Here is an 18,433-nt window from a genome sequence, read left to right as displayed (position 1 = left end):
TTTGTTGTAAAGCTGGTTTTATGGCGCTGAATTCTCTTCACTTTTGCTTGTCTGTAAGGATTTTATTTTCTCCATCAAATCTAAATGAGATCCTTGCTGAGTAGAGTAATCTTGGTTGTAGACTTTTCCCTTTCATCACTTTAAATATGTCCTGCCACTCCCTTCTGGCTTTCAGAGTTTCTGCTGAAAGATCAGCTGCTAACCTTATGGGGTTTCCCTTATATGTTATGTGTTGCTTTTCCCTTGCTGCTTTTAACATTCTTTCTCTGAATTTAATTTTGGATAGTTTGATTAATATGTGTCTTGGCATGTTTCTCTTTGGATTTTCCCTGTATGGGTCTCTCTGTGCTTCCTGGACTTGACTGACTATTTCCTTTCCCATGTTAGGGAAATTTTCAACTATAATTTCTTCAAATATTTTCTCAGACCCTTTCTTTTTCTCTTCTCCTTCTGGGACCCCATATCATTCTAATGTTGGTGGGTTTAATGTTTCAGAGGTCTCTTTTCATTCTTTTTTCTTTATTCTGCTCTGTGGCAGTTATTTCCACTATTTTATCTTCCAGATCACTTATCTGTTCTTCTGCCTCAGTTATTCTGCTACTGATTCTTTCTAGATGTTTTTAGTTTCATTTATTGTGTTTTTCATCATTGTTTGTTTGCTCTTTAGTTCTTCTAGGTCCTTGTTAAAATGTTTCGTGTATTTTCTCCATTCTATTTCCGAGGTTTTGGATCTTCTTTCCTATCATTACTCTGAATTCTTTTTCAGATAAACTGCGTATTTCCTCTTCTTTTGTTTGGTCTGGTGGGTTTTTACCTTGCCCCTTCATCTGCTCTATATTTCTCTATCTTCTCATTTTGTTTAACTTACTGTGTTTCTGGTCTCCTTTTTTGCATGCTGCAGGTTTGTATTTCCCATTGTTTTTGGTGTCTGTTCCCAGTGGTTGAGGTTGGTTCAGTGGCTTTTGTAGGCTTCCAGGTGGGGAGGACTGGTCCCTGTGTTCTGGTAGGTGGGGGTGTAACTTGTCCTTCTGGTGGGCAGGGCCGTGTCTGATGGTGTGTTTTGGAATGTCTGTGAACTTAGTATGACTTTAGGCAGCATCTCTGCAAATGGGTTGGATTGTGTTCCTGTCTTGCTAGTTGTTTGGCATGGGGCCTCCAGTTCTGGAGCTTGCTGGCTGTTGGGTGGAGCTGGGTCTTAGTGTTGAGACAGAGATCTCTGGGAGAGCTCTTGCCGATTGACATTACATTGTGCTGGGAGGTTTCTGATGGTCCAATGTCCTCGTCTTGGCCCGACCACCTCGAAGGCTCAAACCTGACACCTGGCCGGAACACCAAGATCCTGCCAGTCACACAGCTTAGAAGAAAAGGAAGAGAGAAAACAGAACAAAAACAAAATCAAGAAAATGGACAGAACCCTAAGACAAATGGTAAAAGCAAACCTATACAGAGAATCACAGAAAGAAGCATACACACACACACACTGACAAAAAGAAAAAAAGGAAAAAAAATATATATATATAAGGAAGATAGCAACCAAACCAATAACCAAATCCACAAATGATAATAAGCACTAAATACTATACTAAGACAACATAAAACCAGAAACAAATTAGATACAGAAGGCAAACCCGAAGTCTACAGTTGCTTACATAGTCCACCACCTCAATTTTGAGAACATTCATTGTCTATTCAGGTATTCTTCAGATGTAGGGTTTATCAAGTTGATTGTGGAGATTTATTCTGCTGCTCCTGAGGCTGCATGGAGAAATTTCCCTTTCTCTTCTCTGTTCTCACAGCTCCTGGTGTTCAGCTTTGGTTTTGGCCACACCTCTGCACGTTGGTCGCCCTCAGGCATCTGTTCCCCGCCCAGAAAGGAGGGAGTTAAAGCAGCGGCTGATTTTGGCTCTCTTGCTCACTCAGGCCTGGGGGATGAAGGGGTATGGTAGTCATAATGGGAATGTGGGGCAAGCCTGAGGCACCAGAGGCCGGCATGACATTTCAACAGCCTGAGGTGCGCCGTGTGTTCTTCCAGAGAAGTTGTCCCTGGATCTTGGGACCCTGGCAGTTGCATGCTGCACAGTCTCCCAGGGGGTGTGGATAGTGACCTGCACTTGCACACAGGAATCTTGGTGGCAGCAGCAGCCTTAGCACTTCATGCCTGTTTCTGGGGTCTGAGCTGATAGCCAGGGCTCGCGCCTATCTTTGGAGCTCGCTTAGGCAGTGCTCTGCATTCTGTGGGTTAACTGGGAATGAATCCCCTCTTCTCATGCGCCCAGAAACAAAGGTCTCTTTCCTCTCCAGCAGGTCCAGAGTTTTGCCCAGACTCTATCCCGGCTAGCTGTGGTGCACTAGCCCCCTTCGGGCTGTGTTCACCTAGCCAACCCCAGTACACTCCCTGGGGTCTGACCTCTGAAGCCTGAGCCTCAGCTCCCAGCTCCCACCTGCCCCAGCGGGTGAGCACATGAGCCTCTTAGGCTGGTGAGTGCTGGTTGGCACCGATCCTCGGTGTGGGAATCTCTGCTTTACCCTCTGCACCCCTGTTGCTGCCCTCTTCTTCATGGCTCCAAAGCTTCCCCCCGCCCCATCTCCACCAGTGAAGGGGCTCCCTAGTGTGTGGAAACTTTTCCTCCTTCACAGCTCCATCCAAGAGGTATGGGTCCCATCCCTATTCTTTTGTCTCTGTTTTTTCTTTTTTCTTTTACCCTGCCCAGGTACGTGGGGATTTTCTTGTCTTTTGGGAAGTCTGAGGTGTTCTGCTAGTGTTCAGTAGGTGTTCTGTAGGAGTTGTCCCACATGTAGATGTATTTTTGATGTATTTATGGGGAAGAAGGTGATCTCCATGTCTTACTCCTCTGCCATCTTGAAGGTGCAGCCTACTTTCTTCTTATGTTCATTCCAAACAATTTATTTTATGGTTTTGCTACATTTTAATGGGATGTTTTTTGTTACATTTTTGTAATTTATATTTGGCATATGTAAAGCTACTGGATTAAAAAATAATTTGGTAAATTAACTGTCTTCCTGAATTGTCTATTTCTATTCTTTTCCACTAGAGATTTTAGGATTTCCATGTAGACTATCTAATGGAAAATAATAATTTTGTTGGCTTTTTTCTAATGTTTATGGTTCTTGCCTTCCTTATCTTGTCAATTGCACTACCTCAAAGTTTTAGGAATATGATAAATGATAGTAGTGATATCATATGCTGTACTCATTTTTCTTACTTGGGTGAATTCTTCCAGCATTCAACACTGAAATGTGATACTGGTTATTTTAAAATGCATATTTGTGTTATTGAAGGATGCTCCTTTCCCTCATTTTATTAAGATTATAAAACCAGAAATACATAGTGAATTTTATCCAGTGCTTTATGGCAGTTATTGCAAAATCTTTTCATTTTCTTCTTTTGCTGAATTACTATGTTATATTATTTTAATTGACTGTTTACTTATCTATGTCTACATTCCTGAATAAATGGCATAAAAACAGGAATATAGATCAATGGAACAGGATAGAAAGCCCAGAGATAAACCCACGCACATATGGTCACCCTATCTTTGATAAAGGAGGCAAAAATATACAGTGGAGAAATGACAGCCTCTTCAATAAGTGGTGCTAAGAAAACTAGACATCTACATGTAAAAGAATGAAATTAGAACACTCACTAACACCATACACAAAAATAAACTCAAAATGGATTAAACACCTAAATGTAAGGCAAGACACTATAAACTCCTAGAGGGAAACATAGGCAGAACACTCTCTGACATAAATCACAGCAAGATCCTTTTTGACCTACCTCCTAGAGAAATGGAAATAAAAACAAAAATAAACAAATGGGAGCTAATGAAACTTAAAAGATTTTGCACAGCAAAAGGAAACCATAAACAAGATGAAAAGACCACCCTCAGAATGGGAGAAAATATTTGCAAGTGTAGCAACTGACAAAGGACTAATCTCCAAAATATACAAGCAGCTCATGTAGCTCAATATCAAAAATCAAACAACCCAATCCAAAAATGAGCAGAAGACCTAAATAGACATTACTCCAAAGAAGATATACAGATTGCCAACAAACACATGAAAGGATGCTCTACATCACTAATCATTAGGGAAATGCAAATCAAAACTACAGTGAGGTATCACCTCACACCAGTCAGAATGGCTGTCATCAAAAAATCTACAAACAATAAATGCTGGAGAGGGTGTGGAGAAAAGGGAACCCTCTTAAACTGTTGGTGGGAATGTAAATTGATAGTCACTATGGAGAACAGTATGGAGGTTCCTTAAAAAACTACAAATAGAACTACCACATGACCCAGCAATCCCACTACTGGGCATATACTCTGAGAAAACCATAATTCAAAAACAGACATACACCACAATGTTCATTGCAGCACTATTTACAATAGCCAGGACATGGAAGCAACCTAAGTGTCCATCGACAGATGAATGGATAAAGAAGATTTGGCACATATATACACTGGAATATTACTCATCCATAAAAAGGAACGAAACTGAGTTATTTGTAGTGAGGTGGATGGACCTAGAGTCTGTCATACAGAGTGAAGTAAGTCAGAAAGAGAAAAACAAATATCGTATGCTAACACATATATATGAAATCTTAAAAAAAAAGTTCTGAAAAACCTAGGGGCAGGACAGGAAAAAAGACACAGATGTAGAAAATGGACTTGAGGACGTGGGGAGGGGGAAGGGTAAGCTGGGATGAAGTGAGAGAGTGGCATTGACATATACGCACTACCAAATGTAAAATAGATAGCTATTGGGAAGCAGCCGCATAGCACAGGGAGATCAGCTCCGTGCTTTGTGACCACCTAGAGGGGTGGGATAGGGAGTGTGGGAGGGAAATGCAAGAGGGTGGGGATGTGGGGATATATATGTATTTGTATAGTTGATTCACTTTGTTATCCAGCAGAAACTAACACAACATTGTAAAGCAATTATACTCCAATAAAGATGTTACAGAAAAAGAAAAGGAACCAAGTGTGCTGAATTAACTGGGTAGTCCCCTTCCCTAGACCAGTTGAGAGAGGTTGAATGATAGATCTTTTGCATAATCTTCTTTTTTGATTTATCTCTTTCCGTCCTATTCAAATATCTTCCTCATTAACAGTTTTTTTTTCAGTCATATGACTTCAAAGGGCCCTTTCTCTCAAGCCAAGGGCACAACAGAACCTGGGTCATCACCACAAGGGTAGTCCATACACATGATCCCTGAAGAGAAACCAAAGATCTCCGGATAGCAAATGCTCCACCAGCAAGGAGGATACAACCCCGAACCATGGGATTTAGCCATAGATGGCCAAGGAAAGAGCTTGCCTGGGTTCCAAGGTTAAAGGTATGTTGGAGCAGATGGGAGATAGGAAAATCAGAATAGATCTATAACACAGGTCCAACAGAAAAAAGAAAATGCAGAGACCAACAAAGTTCCATTCAGGCCATATCTTACAAATATGCAGTTCTGTTAATTGAGTTTATATTTGCCTCATGATAGGTCAAATTCTGGGCCTTAGTACAGAATTCTGCATATAATACCAATGTAAAATAGTAGTTACAAAATGCAAATTCTGAAAAGCATTCAAGGACATGTATTGCTGATCATGAACACACTTAGAATCCAAAGATTGGATTCAGAGAATCCAGAAAATGCCTTTTTTCACTTTTTCTTTGCATTGATTTTCTGTCCATTCAGTATTGTCTTGAATGGAAAACCAGAAGCTCTTTCTTACTTGGGCTCCCTCCCTCCTTCCCATTCTACCTACTTTCTTTGCAGCTTCCACTCTTCATCCTGGCTCAGCCCCTAATGTCCTATGCTGTGGAATCTCCTAAACCTGTTTGATTGAGCCTTGGGACAATCAGACTCTCACTCTATTTTAGAAGGGTCCCAGTCTTCAATGCTGAGCATATACAAGATAAATCTCAATGTTTCTAAAACTGATTGCCTTCATTAAAAGGTAAATTGAGGCATATTAAACATTTTAAGAGTTTATTTGAGCATTTATCCATTAAAATCAGGCAACACCAAACCCAAAATGGTGAGAAGCCAGGGAAAAGACAGAAAAAGTGCAAAGCAAAGAAAGGAAGTTATTTGGCCATAGCTGAAAGCTTAGTTGGCTGTTCATGATTGGTTTTCCTTTGTGTTTTTGATTTTGTAATCTTAAGATGTTTACAGGCTTGGATTTCAGTTTGCTTACATAGACCATCTTGGTATTAGAGTCCCCTTAGTCTAATGACTTCCTTGCTTCATTAATTTAACACCTTTCATAGCATAATCTTATTGTCTTCCTATCCAAAAAGACCTCCCCTTCACCAGGGATGAAGATGGACAAATAGGAAGACTGCCTTTTTCTGCAGCAGTAGCATTTTAATTCCTCACTCTGCTTTAAACTCTTCCACCTTCCTTTTCTGAAGCCTTGCTACTTTGAATTCTTTCACACATAGTGACTATGATGCAAATTCATTAAATTGAATGACAAATCAAAGGAGATTTTTTTTAAAAAGAATATGTTGGTGCATGCACATATATCTAGTTAGAACTCACCTTAAAGTTACTATGTCGCCAACAAGTTTAAATGCAATGAAAAAAGTGCAATCACTATTTTCAGTCATCCCCATGACAGTTGCTAAAAATAAGCATAAAACAAAAGAGCAGGCATATTAGCCATAGCAATGGCATGTTTTCTCAGCTTTTATTATGCAATAATTGGGAAATCTATAGATTAATCTTTTGCAGATTTTAGAATAGCATTAATGAATAACATTGATGATCTGAGTTTGTATTAAATTCAAAACCATTTTTATCTTCTCATTAACCCTCCTTAACACCTTCCCCAACTAAATTCCTGATTTTGTTTAGAGTTTAATAAATATTATTTTGTTATTTGCTCTGTGAAATTCCTCCCTTAAATGGATAAGAAATCAGAAACTAAATATTTTGTACATAGAAATAGTTTGAGAGCAATACCACATACTACTAAGAAACTCTCTTTATTAGGATCATTACTTTGGTAACGTGAGAGAAACATAAAACAAACTATTGCTATAATTTCTCTTTTGGTCCCAAGCATTACATGCTTCTTACACAGAGACACTTCCCCATCTGTTCAATCATTGATTAAAAAGATAAAATCCACTAAAAACAAGTAAAATTTAAGGTTAAAAATTGGTCAAGAAGTATGATGGCCTCTCACTTGTAACTTATTTTTCTGAGTGCCTCAGGCTTAATACTGTGTATTAACATGAAGGTAGAGAAGAATCAAATTCAAATTCATTTTATGGCAGGACTACTAGTACAATAAAATTTAATGGATACCCTTAAAGGTTTTGGTATGAGTCATTCTTGAAAAAATATTTCAGTTTATTTGTCAAACTTCTGTCTAAAAGACAGAAGGAAAACCCACTCTGTCCTCAAAAATCAAAGAAAATAATTTAATAAGCAGAGTACTTGTTATTTGACCAAAACCCCCCTCAGATTTCTACCAGAGTCAAGATAGAAAAGATCAATTCAGCCTTTTAAAGAAGTAATGACTCAGAAAACCAATCACATCAGAACAGGGCCTGCTGTTTAAAGTGCTTAGATTTTACAAGGTGCTATTAGGTATACTTAAAGTTGATTGGCCTATAAATTGAAAAAAAATCCCTTTGGTATCTCAACAAAGGGAGATATTTCTGTGAGTTCTAGAAGGCTCTCTCCTGGACAGGGTAACAAGGAAATTGTAATTCAGTTCTATTTCTTCATCTCCTTTTCTACCCCTGGGTTTGGTTCTTTCTTAAGTTCTTCACCTGGGAAAAGATAACTGGATTTATCACTACCACTTATAATTCTTAAAAGACATGTAAAGCAGTGCTTAATAGATCTTTTCTATATTTGGGCAGTTCCATTTTGCTGAAGAGAATATGAAATATTTCTTCCATTTGAGTTTAATGTTCTACCCTCCAGAATAAATGTAGGGATGAAAGACAGAAATCAGACATTAACCTTGAGTGTTTGAGGTATAAATAAAGTGAGAATGTATATGTATCCCAAATACCAACTCAAAACAAAGAGAATTTTAATTAGAGAAACAGTACAATTGACCCTTGAACAATGCAGGGGCTAGGGGTGACAACCCCACTCAGTCAAAAATACACATACAACTTTATAGACCATATCCATCTACCCTCCAGTCTCAATTTTGATAGGCAAAGGTATGCAATATTGTTCATTTTCTTTCCTCCACACAGCTTTAAAATATATATTGAAATGATACTACTCAGAATGTCATATATCATGTAGAAAATTGTAAATTTGTCATTATAAATAGCACACTAAACTCAAAGCAAAACAATTATGTCTATGTTGTTTTTCCTTTGTGAAAGTAGTTTATTTTTCAAAATATTTGATATACAAGAGTCAAATATTTACCTCCAACAACTAGATATTGTAACATGAGTCATTCTTGGAGATTGAATAAGGTATTTGGATTGTGATTTGTATTTGTGTTTGTTTGTTTGCTTGCTTGTTTATTTTAAAAGTAAAACTAATTTATAGCTTTTATTTCTAGAATCAAAGTTAGAAATATCCTTAAAAGTTCAACTAAAACAGCTGTTGTGTTCCAAAATGGTGACAAGATGGTCTTCAAAATGGAAGATCTGTCCCAGTAGCAGTCACCTATTTTCCCCAAAAATCTTTCAGTAAAAGACTACAAAGGATATTAGTAGAAAGGAAAATACCTAATTTCCACCCTCTGATATAATCTTAATCTTCATATAAAGAGCACAAAGATGACTCTGTATCACCACAAGAGAGTTCTCATCATTATCTCTCATGGGAAGGTAAATGTCAGTTGTACTCACCCCTGAATTATATATTTTGGCTCCGTTCATTAATCAACACTGAAATTCTTACTGATGTGGTGCTGTAGAAGAAAATGATCAAACTAGGGAAAATATTAGCAAATTGGAAAGTCCCAACATATTGCAATATGTTTAAATTTCTTGCCAGAGACTTGTCTGAAATCCATGTTACTATAATTTGCTTTTATGTTTTTGTTTCTATTCATCCCCTATTGACCAGTTGACATTTCTCAGTCACTGAAAGGCCTTGCTCCTGCTCACACTCAAAGCATGAGAAGAAAACAAAGAGCAATTCTTCTTGCCTTCCTACCCAACAGAAGGTACTCACTTTTTTTTAGAGATCTGGTTCCTACTTGCTAACTTTCTAACTAAATGCCATGCAGTCTTCGATCACTGTATAACAAGACTTGCATAAGGGTTAATACTCAGGAGGATAAAGAATTGAATGCTCACAACTGTATTCTAAGGACATGAACTCAGGAATATTATTAGCGTTGTTAAATTTGCCATATCCCCAGTTTCTTTGTTCCATGTACAAATCTTTGACTATCTTCAATGATCTCTTAAATCTGTCCTAATACAGCACATTCATTATATAATATGTTTATTTCAATACATTTGGTTTGCTTTATGGCTATTGAAATAGTACATGTTTTCAAATCCAAGAAAATTCAAAGGTGTGGTTTTTCTTATCTAAAACTAGTAAAGCAACTACCTTTACAGTTCTAATTGCTTATTGTTATAAATTACGTGTTCTACATTCTACTTAGGCAGCTAACCCTTGACAGGAGTTATTAGAGTTCCCATAATAATAAATTCTTAACTTTTAATATATATGAGTAGTAATAAACTAGTGGAAACACATACAAGGACAACTCTTGGCTATTTTTCTGCACTGTTCACATCTTCCTATAGCACCTAAGAAAGTAAGGTAACCTATCTGAACTTAGTCCCTCTTAAATAATGCATGAAGAAAAATTCTATATCAATCTCAAAAGAATGAAACCAAGGTTTAGTGAATATATATAAATGTGTCTTCAATACCTAGAAATAATTGAATAAGATTATCTTACTTTTCTTCTCCTTTAGTTCAGATTTATTTGAAAGAACATGAGTTGACCAAACTAAGAATTATATAGTTAAAAACAATTAGGTAAAATATATTCTTCTTTATGATGTTAGCTACTGTTAATTCATCATATATTACCTCTCATATGTATGTATAATTATTGCACTGACATTCCCACCAGATGGCAATGTTAATATTTAAGTTGTCATTTGATCAATTATAGATATGCATATATATGGGAAAAATGATTTCTGAATAAACTTGAATATTTCTTAATAAAACTCATTTCAATCTCCCTTACTGTTTGTTGAATTCACACATGTTTATATCATTTTAAAAATTAAGTTTAACATTAACTTCAAAGAAAGTGATGGTTGTCATGCTAAGGAAATCACTGTTACTGGTAGTCAGAAAAGCCTCTTGAACTAACTCTGGAAAGCATTATGAAGTGCTGAAAATAAAATAAGATTTACCTACTGTCTTATAACACTTAATAGAATTGAAACAGGTGCTATTTAGAGATTGCTTATTAAGAATATCAGAAATAGGGAAATAAGAAAAAATTCTCTGTGATATTTATCTTCAGAAGTCTTGAATATCATTCAGAAAGTGGAATGTAAGGAAAAAAGCGGATTACTTATATTGCACAAAATGAAAACAAAGAAAAAACCAAAAGGAAGATCAGAGAGAATCAGCTGTTCAAGTCTTTGCACTGGCATGCTACACAAGGTCTGTTTCTCTGGCCAGCAGGAAAGTTCCCCAACTAAAAGTAATGTAGTTCTTGTTTCTTTGTTGTTTTGGGATTTTTTTTATTGCTTGTATTTAGTAAGCAACTTGATCTTTTGATAGGATTAAGATTTATACCAGTCCTTCTCCAGGTGTGGGTCTGCAGACTGTGGTTGGCTCACAAACTATGTATGATTAATCACTGACAGTCATTTAGGAATTTAAAGTAAACATTCATGGCAATTTGGCATGGTAATTTTTTGTCTACTGAATCTGAGAGTAAAAAAATGGGACATTTTGTATTTCTCTTTTTTAGTAATTCATTTTTTTGCTAATTCATTTTTAATGTATTTTACAAAATTATTAATCCAGAATAGATTGGCAGGGGGATGGGGTGAGACTAGCCTTTCACTACAAATGGTCTGAGAGACACTGGCTTATACCTTACATTGGTATCTTTAGAGTGATTTCTAGATCTTTCTTCTTTACAATTATGACTATGACACAGAATTTCTTTCTTTTCTATACCATGACCTTTCCTTTTCATTGGTCTAATAACATTGGACAGGTAAGCAGAGAGATTATATTTTACACTGAAATCATACAGCCGACAATGAGGTTTTATATTAGCCTGTATGTCTGTTTTATTTCCTGTTCACTGAAAATCAAACTTCCTTGATCTTAAGATTAGACTGAAGTCACATTGCATTAGGTGATAAACCTAAGAGGTAACCATCTAGAAGCATCTGTTAAGCACCTACTCAATATTCTACAATGTCTCAGTCTTCAAAAGACTTGAAAACCCTGTTTGGGGTTAAGATAAATCTATTGGAAACAATGATTAAACAATGCAGATGCCACAGGTAAGTGCCAACTTTTTTTCTGCAAACTAAGTGGTGGAGGAATTCAGGGGAAGAGAAAATAATTTCTTCATTTGTATAACCAGGTAATGCCTCTACTTCACATGAATGTGAGTTCATGTGTATGACCTCCAGTCCAATGGTTAGCACATGGTAGGTGCTCACCTCTTTTTTTGTTTCATTGTTTTTAAAAAGGAACCTGATCAGGGCCCTTTTTTTTTTTTTTTTTTTTTTTGCGGTACGCGGGCCTCTCACTGTTGTGGCCTCTCCCGTTGCGGAGCACAGGCTCCAGACACGCAGGCTCAGCAGCCAAGGCTCAAAGGCCTAGCCACTCCGCGGCATGTGGGATCCTCCCAGACCAGGGCACGAACCCCTGTCCCCTGCATTGGCAGGTGGACTCTCAACCACTGCACCACCAGGGAAGCCCCTGATCAGGGCACTTTTTAAAGGGATAAATAGAGTTAAATTCATACAGGCAAAAAAAAAAAGGAAAATTTTGTATGAAAGATTTTGCATTTGTAAAGATATTCTTCATTGATACTGTTAAAATTCATGCAGGAGAACAGAGATGAATAAAACCTGGCATGAAGATAGAGTTCCAGGGATGATATTTTGTTTACTGTGGTCTGTAACCTCTGGTCTCTAATGCTAAATTTACAACCACCTCTGTGATCGAACTACAGTATACACCAATGCAGATTTCAAGATTTCCCTATCTTTGTAACAAAAACGTTTAGCTTGAGACATGAGAATAAGATTGGGCAATTACTCTCATTCTCCTTGAATAAGAAAGGTTAATGTATTTTTCAAAAATAAAACTACTTCACACATAGCTATTTCAGTAAACCCCTTTATCTGAGAAGTATGGTTAAGTGGTTACGGTCTTAAGATAATAGTAATGAATATCTGCTATTTTTTTCTTCCCAGAATCTACCCTATTCAACTGGCAACAGTATCTGAAATTTTCTTGGGGGAAATGAATCCTTTATAAATCGGCAGTGTGGTTACTGTGGGACGTGACCCTGCCCAGGTTCGATGTATCACACTTTCCCTGCCCAGAGAGACTGGTTTTGAGGTTGGTGCATGAACCAGATCAGGCCAATTAGTCAATGTACTGGAACCCTTTAGAAAGAGAAGCTATTTGTCTCAGAGTACTGCTGGTAGGATTTAAACTTAGAGCTGCTGAATGCCACTTTTATTACCACATGTGTGGAGGAGAGTCTGCGTGAAAGTGAATCCCAGTGAGAAGGGAGCCAAACCAAGGGGTGGAGGGAGGCAGAATCCTGTTAACATCATCTGAGTCTTGGAATCTAGCCATGCTTGGGCTTTTCAGTTAGGTGTATCAGTCAGTAATAATCCTTTTTCTCAATACATTATTAGTTCTTGATTATTATTTTCATTATTATATATTATATCATTATTCTTAATAAAAGCTGTTCTTCAGCCTATATCTTAGGGGTTTTTTGAGTTTTTTAATTGAAGTATGTTGATTTACAATGTTGTGTTGGTTTCAGGTGTACAGCAAAGTGATATATATATATATATGTATATATCTACATTGTTACAAAATATTGAATATAGTTCCCTGTGCTACACTATAGGTCCTTGTTAGTTATCTATTTTATGTATAGTAGTGTGTATATGTTCCAGCCTATTTGAATTGAGTTGTAATTAATGACTGAAGAAGTCTGACTAGAACTTGTTTGCAGAGCAGAAGTAGAGCCACAGATGTGGAGGGCAAACTTGTGGTTGTGCGGTGGGGGGGGTGGGAGATTGGGATTGACATATACATACTACTATATGTAAGGGTAGATAGCTAGTAGGGACCTGCTGTGTAGCTCGGGGAGCTTTTCTCAGTACTCTAGAATGACCTGTATGGGAGGGGAATGTAAAGAAGAGTGGATATATGTGTACATGTGGCCAATTCACTTTGCTGTACAGTAGAAACTAACACAACATTGTAGATGAACTATACTCCAATAAAAATTACAAAAAAAGAAAAAAAAAAGAAGCCTGACTAATACAATGGCATATAAAATCATCAATTCTAGAACTTGGAATTTCAGATCGTTGTGATCTTAACCCAGTGTCTTTCCAAACTGAATATTGGCTAAGACTGGGCCATATTAATGAATAACACTTCCTCCTTATCTAGAAGTGAGTTGTAAGAACCAGTGCAATTGTTCTGTTCCATCCACATGCATGCTTATCCCACAGTTCCTGCATAATATTTTTTTTTCCAAAGACATGGAGAATGTTGTAGTATAATAGAGGAAATAAACAGAGCATTCTCAAGTGACCGGTTTATTCATTTTAGGAGAGAGTATGTATAACGAAATGCATTTTTGCTCAGAAAAGAAAAGGGTCCTCTCTGCTATTGTCAAACTTGTTTTAATAAACTCCTATTTTATATTTTATTTTGGTATATCAGTCTTGAGTACTTCATTGTCAGGTCTTCATTGGTAAACCCCTTCCCTATGACAGTACAGTGTGTACTCAATTTTGGAGCATGGAAAATAGATGTACTTGTTTTGTACCTGTAGTTTGGATATATAGTTGACATCTTTGTGCTTTGGTGTTTCAAAAATTGTAAGGCTGTAATGAGGAGTCACATTTACAATCATCAGTATATTCACAATGAATATGCTCCCTTAATTAAATCTTGATGCTGGAAAAACAAAAACAAAAAATAACAAAAAAATAAACCTACTGATGTAAGTGATGACACAAGTAACCTAATCACTTGTTTCCTTCCAGTTAGTTTAACCAAAGTGGAAACTATGAAATAGAGCATAAATAGTAATCATTATTTCCTGTCTTTCAGCCTTTCCCTGGCCTTCTGCCTGTAAGTCAGCAAAGTTCTAAGGCTTTCTAAACTTTCATCTTTTTCCTCACTTGTAACTTGAGCTTGATTGCTCCCTCTCTGCTGTGGAAGAAAACCGTATTCTGTAATCTTTAAAAGCAGAAGTTATAAAAGAAGTTTAAAATAAAATCTTATTTTATTTTAAAATGATTTGAATAATGAAAAAAATCGCAAGGTCTAATTTGTTTCCATTTCTCCTTCCTTTTCATTTTTTCTCTGATAGAGAGCCTATCTTTGTGCCTGAGTTTATTTCCCATAGGTAATGGGGCCAGGCCTTGGCCCCATAGATGACTTTCCTTTAAAACCTGACAGGAGTTTCCCCTACAAATAGATGCTTGTAACTGGATCTCTTTGCTTTACTAATAGTGATTCCAGATGGCTGCTTCTAGAGGAAGCAAGAATTTCTGACTCCAAAATCGTGTGGTAAAAGAGACCTCCCCCCAACTGCTCTTAAGTGGGAGAACCGTATGCTTTGAACTTCCTGATCAGGAATTATGAGAAGACATCTGGTGTTAGGTAGGTTTCTTTGTGGGAGAACTGTAGCTGGGCTCTTGCTGCAGCAAAGAGCTCCATGAGGAAAATACTAACTGTATTTTTTCCCTCAGCACCATAAATGACTGTTAACAATCAGTCTTTGTGCATCCATAGCTGAATAAATAACATGAAGTTCAAGTCCTGAAGTCAACACATGGAACTCTGAAGAAAGTTAGGCAAAGTTACCAAGTACATAAACGCATAACAGCAAAGGAAGTGTGAGGTGGAGATCAAAGCTAAATTTGATACCAGTTCCTGTTATCTCCTAAACTATTGCACAGAAAACACTCTGCCACAAATCATTTAAGGCTTGTAAAAAGCCTGTGAGGTTGGAAAAGCAGGTATTTTACCCCTATTTTATAGATGAAGAAATTGTGGCTCGGAGAGCTTAGATGACTGACTAGTGGTGGAGCCAAGGCATGAGTATATTTCTGCCTGTGTCTCTTCTCAGGCTCTTTCCCAAACACCAGGCTGCCTCACTACAACAGAACCAGAGGAGGGATGAACAGTGAAAAAAAGTCCTGGTGAAAAACACAGCTGTGATGAAACAATAATAAAGCTGCATATAGTTTTCTTTTTGCATTAAATTTGGTGGTATATAACTTCCAATTCTCTCTGAAGGCCTATTTTGAAAACCCACTGTCTGTCTTCTGTTGTTTATGACCATAATAATTTGCTTTCTGCAAAAACCAGACTCCAAGACATGATTTTGAATTCAAGTGGCTTATTTGAGAGGGAAGTACAGTGAGGAGGTACAGAGTGAGCAGAGAAGGGAAGAGGACCAATAAAGAGAGTATTAAGGAATGGGATTACTCACTGTGCCACAGTGGATAGGGAAGCTCCAGAGAAATGAGGAAATATGGACAGGGTACCAACAGCATCTGCTAAAATGACCTGGGAGGAAATTGACACTAAAGAGTGTTTTGATGACTGCACAACAGACTGAGCACAGTAGTGAGGCAAAGAAGGTGATTTTTCCCCTTGCCTAAATATTGGTCATTGGAATACATATGCATATTGTGTGTGTGTGTGTGTGTGTGTGTGTATATACACACACACGCACACACACACACACACGTCTGGAAGTGATTGCCCCTGAAAGTCGGCTGTTTTAATTTTTCTTTCTTCTCTATTCATTTCCCATATTTTCTGCATTGCTTACAATGATAATGTGCTATTTTTATACTTAGAGGAAAAATTCTTCAATCAAAATTAGTAATACATTGCATATGTATAAACATCATCTAACATTTAGATCATCTAACAACGTCTCTGAACATTTTACTTTCCAGGAAATTACTAAAACCTTTCTTGAACTTACATATATTTTTATCCTGCATCTCTTATTTGAGTAACGTCATTCGAGCAAGTTCTACTGATGTAATTTGTCAAATAAGTCCATATTCATTACGTTTGCCCTGCCTTATTCTTATGAACTTAACCTTTACTTTTCCAGGCCAAAAAAAAAAATGTATTGTTCAGTATTTCTCCTGTAGAAGCTTGTTTTCTTTGTTCTTGGACTTTTTTAGAAACCATTAAATCATTTTTGCAGATTTGTAACCACAGGTAAGTATAGAGTTACAAGTATGGGCTCACTAAACCTTCATAAAATAATTGTGTTTTGTTTAAGTGTTCACTTGTTTACCATTTTCCCTCAATATATAAATGAACTACCACAATATAATTTATTATTATCCCTTCCACCAACCGCAAATTGTCTTAACTTATTAATTCCATATTTAAATAAAATGGTCAAAGGCAGTGTAGTATGATGTCAAGTGCAATGAACTCAATCAGGAACTCAGTTTCCAGTGAAAGCTGTATTAACTCATATAAGTGGGATCAGTAGATATGTAATAGCTTACCTCTTAGGGTAATGCTGTACAATGCACTCAACCTAGTGTTTTCCTAAGTGCTTTTAACTTCAAGGACATGTAGGAGACAAAGCAGAATTTTTCATAAATTATGTAGTTTACATAGCACGGTCACATGAACTTGTAAAATGTTTAGAACTCGTGAAGTATTTAAGTGCTACCATATTAAACAGACCATAGCATAGGGGCTAACCACACCTTCAGATTCATTCTGGTAAAACAACTGCAGACCATTCTTCACACAAAGGCCTCTGTGTCTTATACCATGTAATACAGTCACCATGGTCTCAACTAAATGGAGTTGAGAACAGTGCCTGACTACAGGCGGCTATTTTTAGGTGCCAGTGCAATTCCTATCAAGATAATGATTAATTGACAAAAGCATTTCTACTCTTACAGTTTTGTAAATTACACACACACACTTGCACACATACGTGCACACACACACACACGGAAGCTTACAGGTATCATAGAAACTGAAAAATACTCAAGATGGAGAGGGTATGCAGATGCCACAAGGCAATAAAAGCCATGATTAAACAGAAGCCATAAGATGGAAGGAAAATAGATAACAAACGCAGAGAGAAGCAGAGACAGAGAAAAGTTAAGTGTCCAGAATCGCAAGATTCTACAGAGACTGTTGGACTACTACAGCTGTTATCGTGTCCAGAATAAGACTCTACTTTTCTCTGGAACCGGATGACTTAAGTGCTGAGATAAGAAGTGTCCCTGAGTAATTGAAAAACCAACTCATCACCTTAGGAAGCAGCTGTTCCTTGAAATCCAAGAGCATTTAATTAATTTAACCATAGTGTTATACAACTAATAAGGATAATAGTCAGAAAATAAGCCACATAAGTTCCCTAATATGGATGAAGAAACACATGAGTATATCTGATTTCATTTTATTTAAATTAAATACATCTGTATGCTAAAATTCAACAAAAGTCCATATTTAATACTGATGCTTAAATGTAAGACTGCACTTGTAGACTTGAGTTGGAAATGTGGGGACTTACAAGGTGGATTTGACCCTGATTAAATTCTTTTGACATCAGAACAAATATGTACAAAAGAAGGTGTGCTTCTATTTGTAGAATTGCAATTTAAAAATATGAATTTTGTTCTAAAAGTTCACATGATCAAATTGTCCCTAGTTAGATACAAAGGTATGTTCCTAAACTTTTGTTTCATTTTTTAATAAAAGTTCTTTTCTCAGTATACATGTGAAGTTCTGTGCTAGGTTTTTTTGTGCATGTGTTTTGATTTCTGTTTGCATGCTTCTTGAGATTTTGTCTCTATCTTTACAATTCTTTTCATTCTCATTATTGCCAACTCACATTCTAACCATGTATCTCAATCTCTGGTTTAACATATTTTTTTAAAAATTTCTCCTCTTTCTTTTTCTTATCCTTATATCTTTCACGGCCTTTTTTTTTTTTTACAGGTAGAACACAGAATCAGAGAGATGCTAAACAGAATGTTACGTTTCATTCTTAACTTTGAAATTCACATAGTAAAAAGTAATAGCATTGATATTGACTTATACTGAGAGGGAAGTTTAGAACTCACTTTCACATGTACAGAATGATGCACATGCATATTCAACTTGAGGACTTAAAGCAAAGGGTAACAGAAGACTTCATATAAC

At 36.8% G+C, this 18,433-nt stretch overlaps 1 long non-coding RNA gene across 1 annotated transcript; it reads left to right on the top strand.

Moving 5' to 3' along the window:
* Nucleotides 1–5,165: 5,165 nt before the first annotated feature.
* On the top strand, nucleotides 5,166–14,884 carry LOC308618020. The gene is made up of 4 exons (XR_014015952.1): nucleotides 5,166–5,359; nucleotides 9,077–9,176; nucleotides 10,512–10,654; nucleotides 14,741–14,884. It is a non-coding gene; the product is annotated as an uncharacterized lncRNA (long non-coding RNA).
* The last annotated feature ends 3,549 nt before the right edge of the window (nucleotides 14,885–18,433 follow it).

This window comes from Mesoplodon bidens, assembly GCF_964165515.1.
Source record: "Mesoplodon bidens genome assembly, chromosome: 5".
Classification (NCBI taxonomy): Eukaryota; Metazoa; Chordata; class Mammalia; order Artiodactyla; family Ziphiidae; genus Mesoplodon; species Mesoplodon bidens.
The sequence above is the reverse complement of the archived record's forward strand: the minus strand, read 5'-3'. Positions and strand labels throughout refer to the sequence as shown.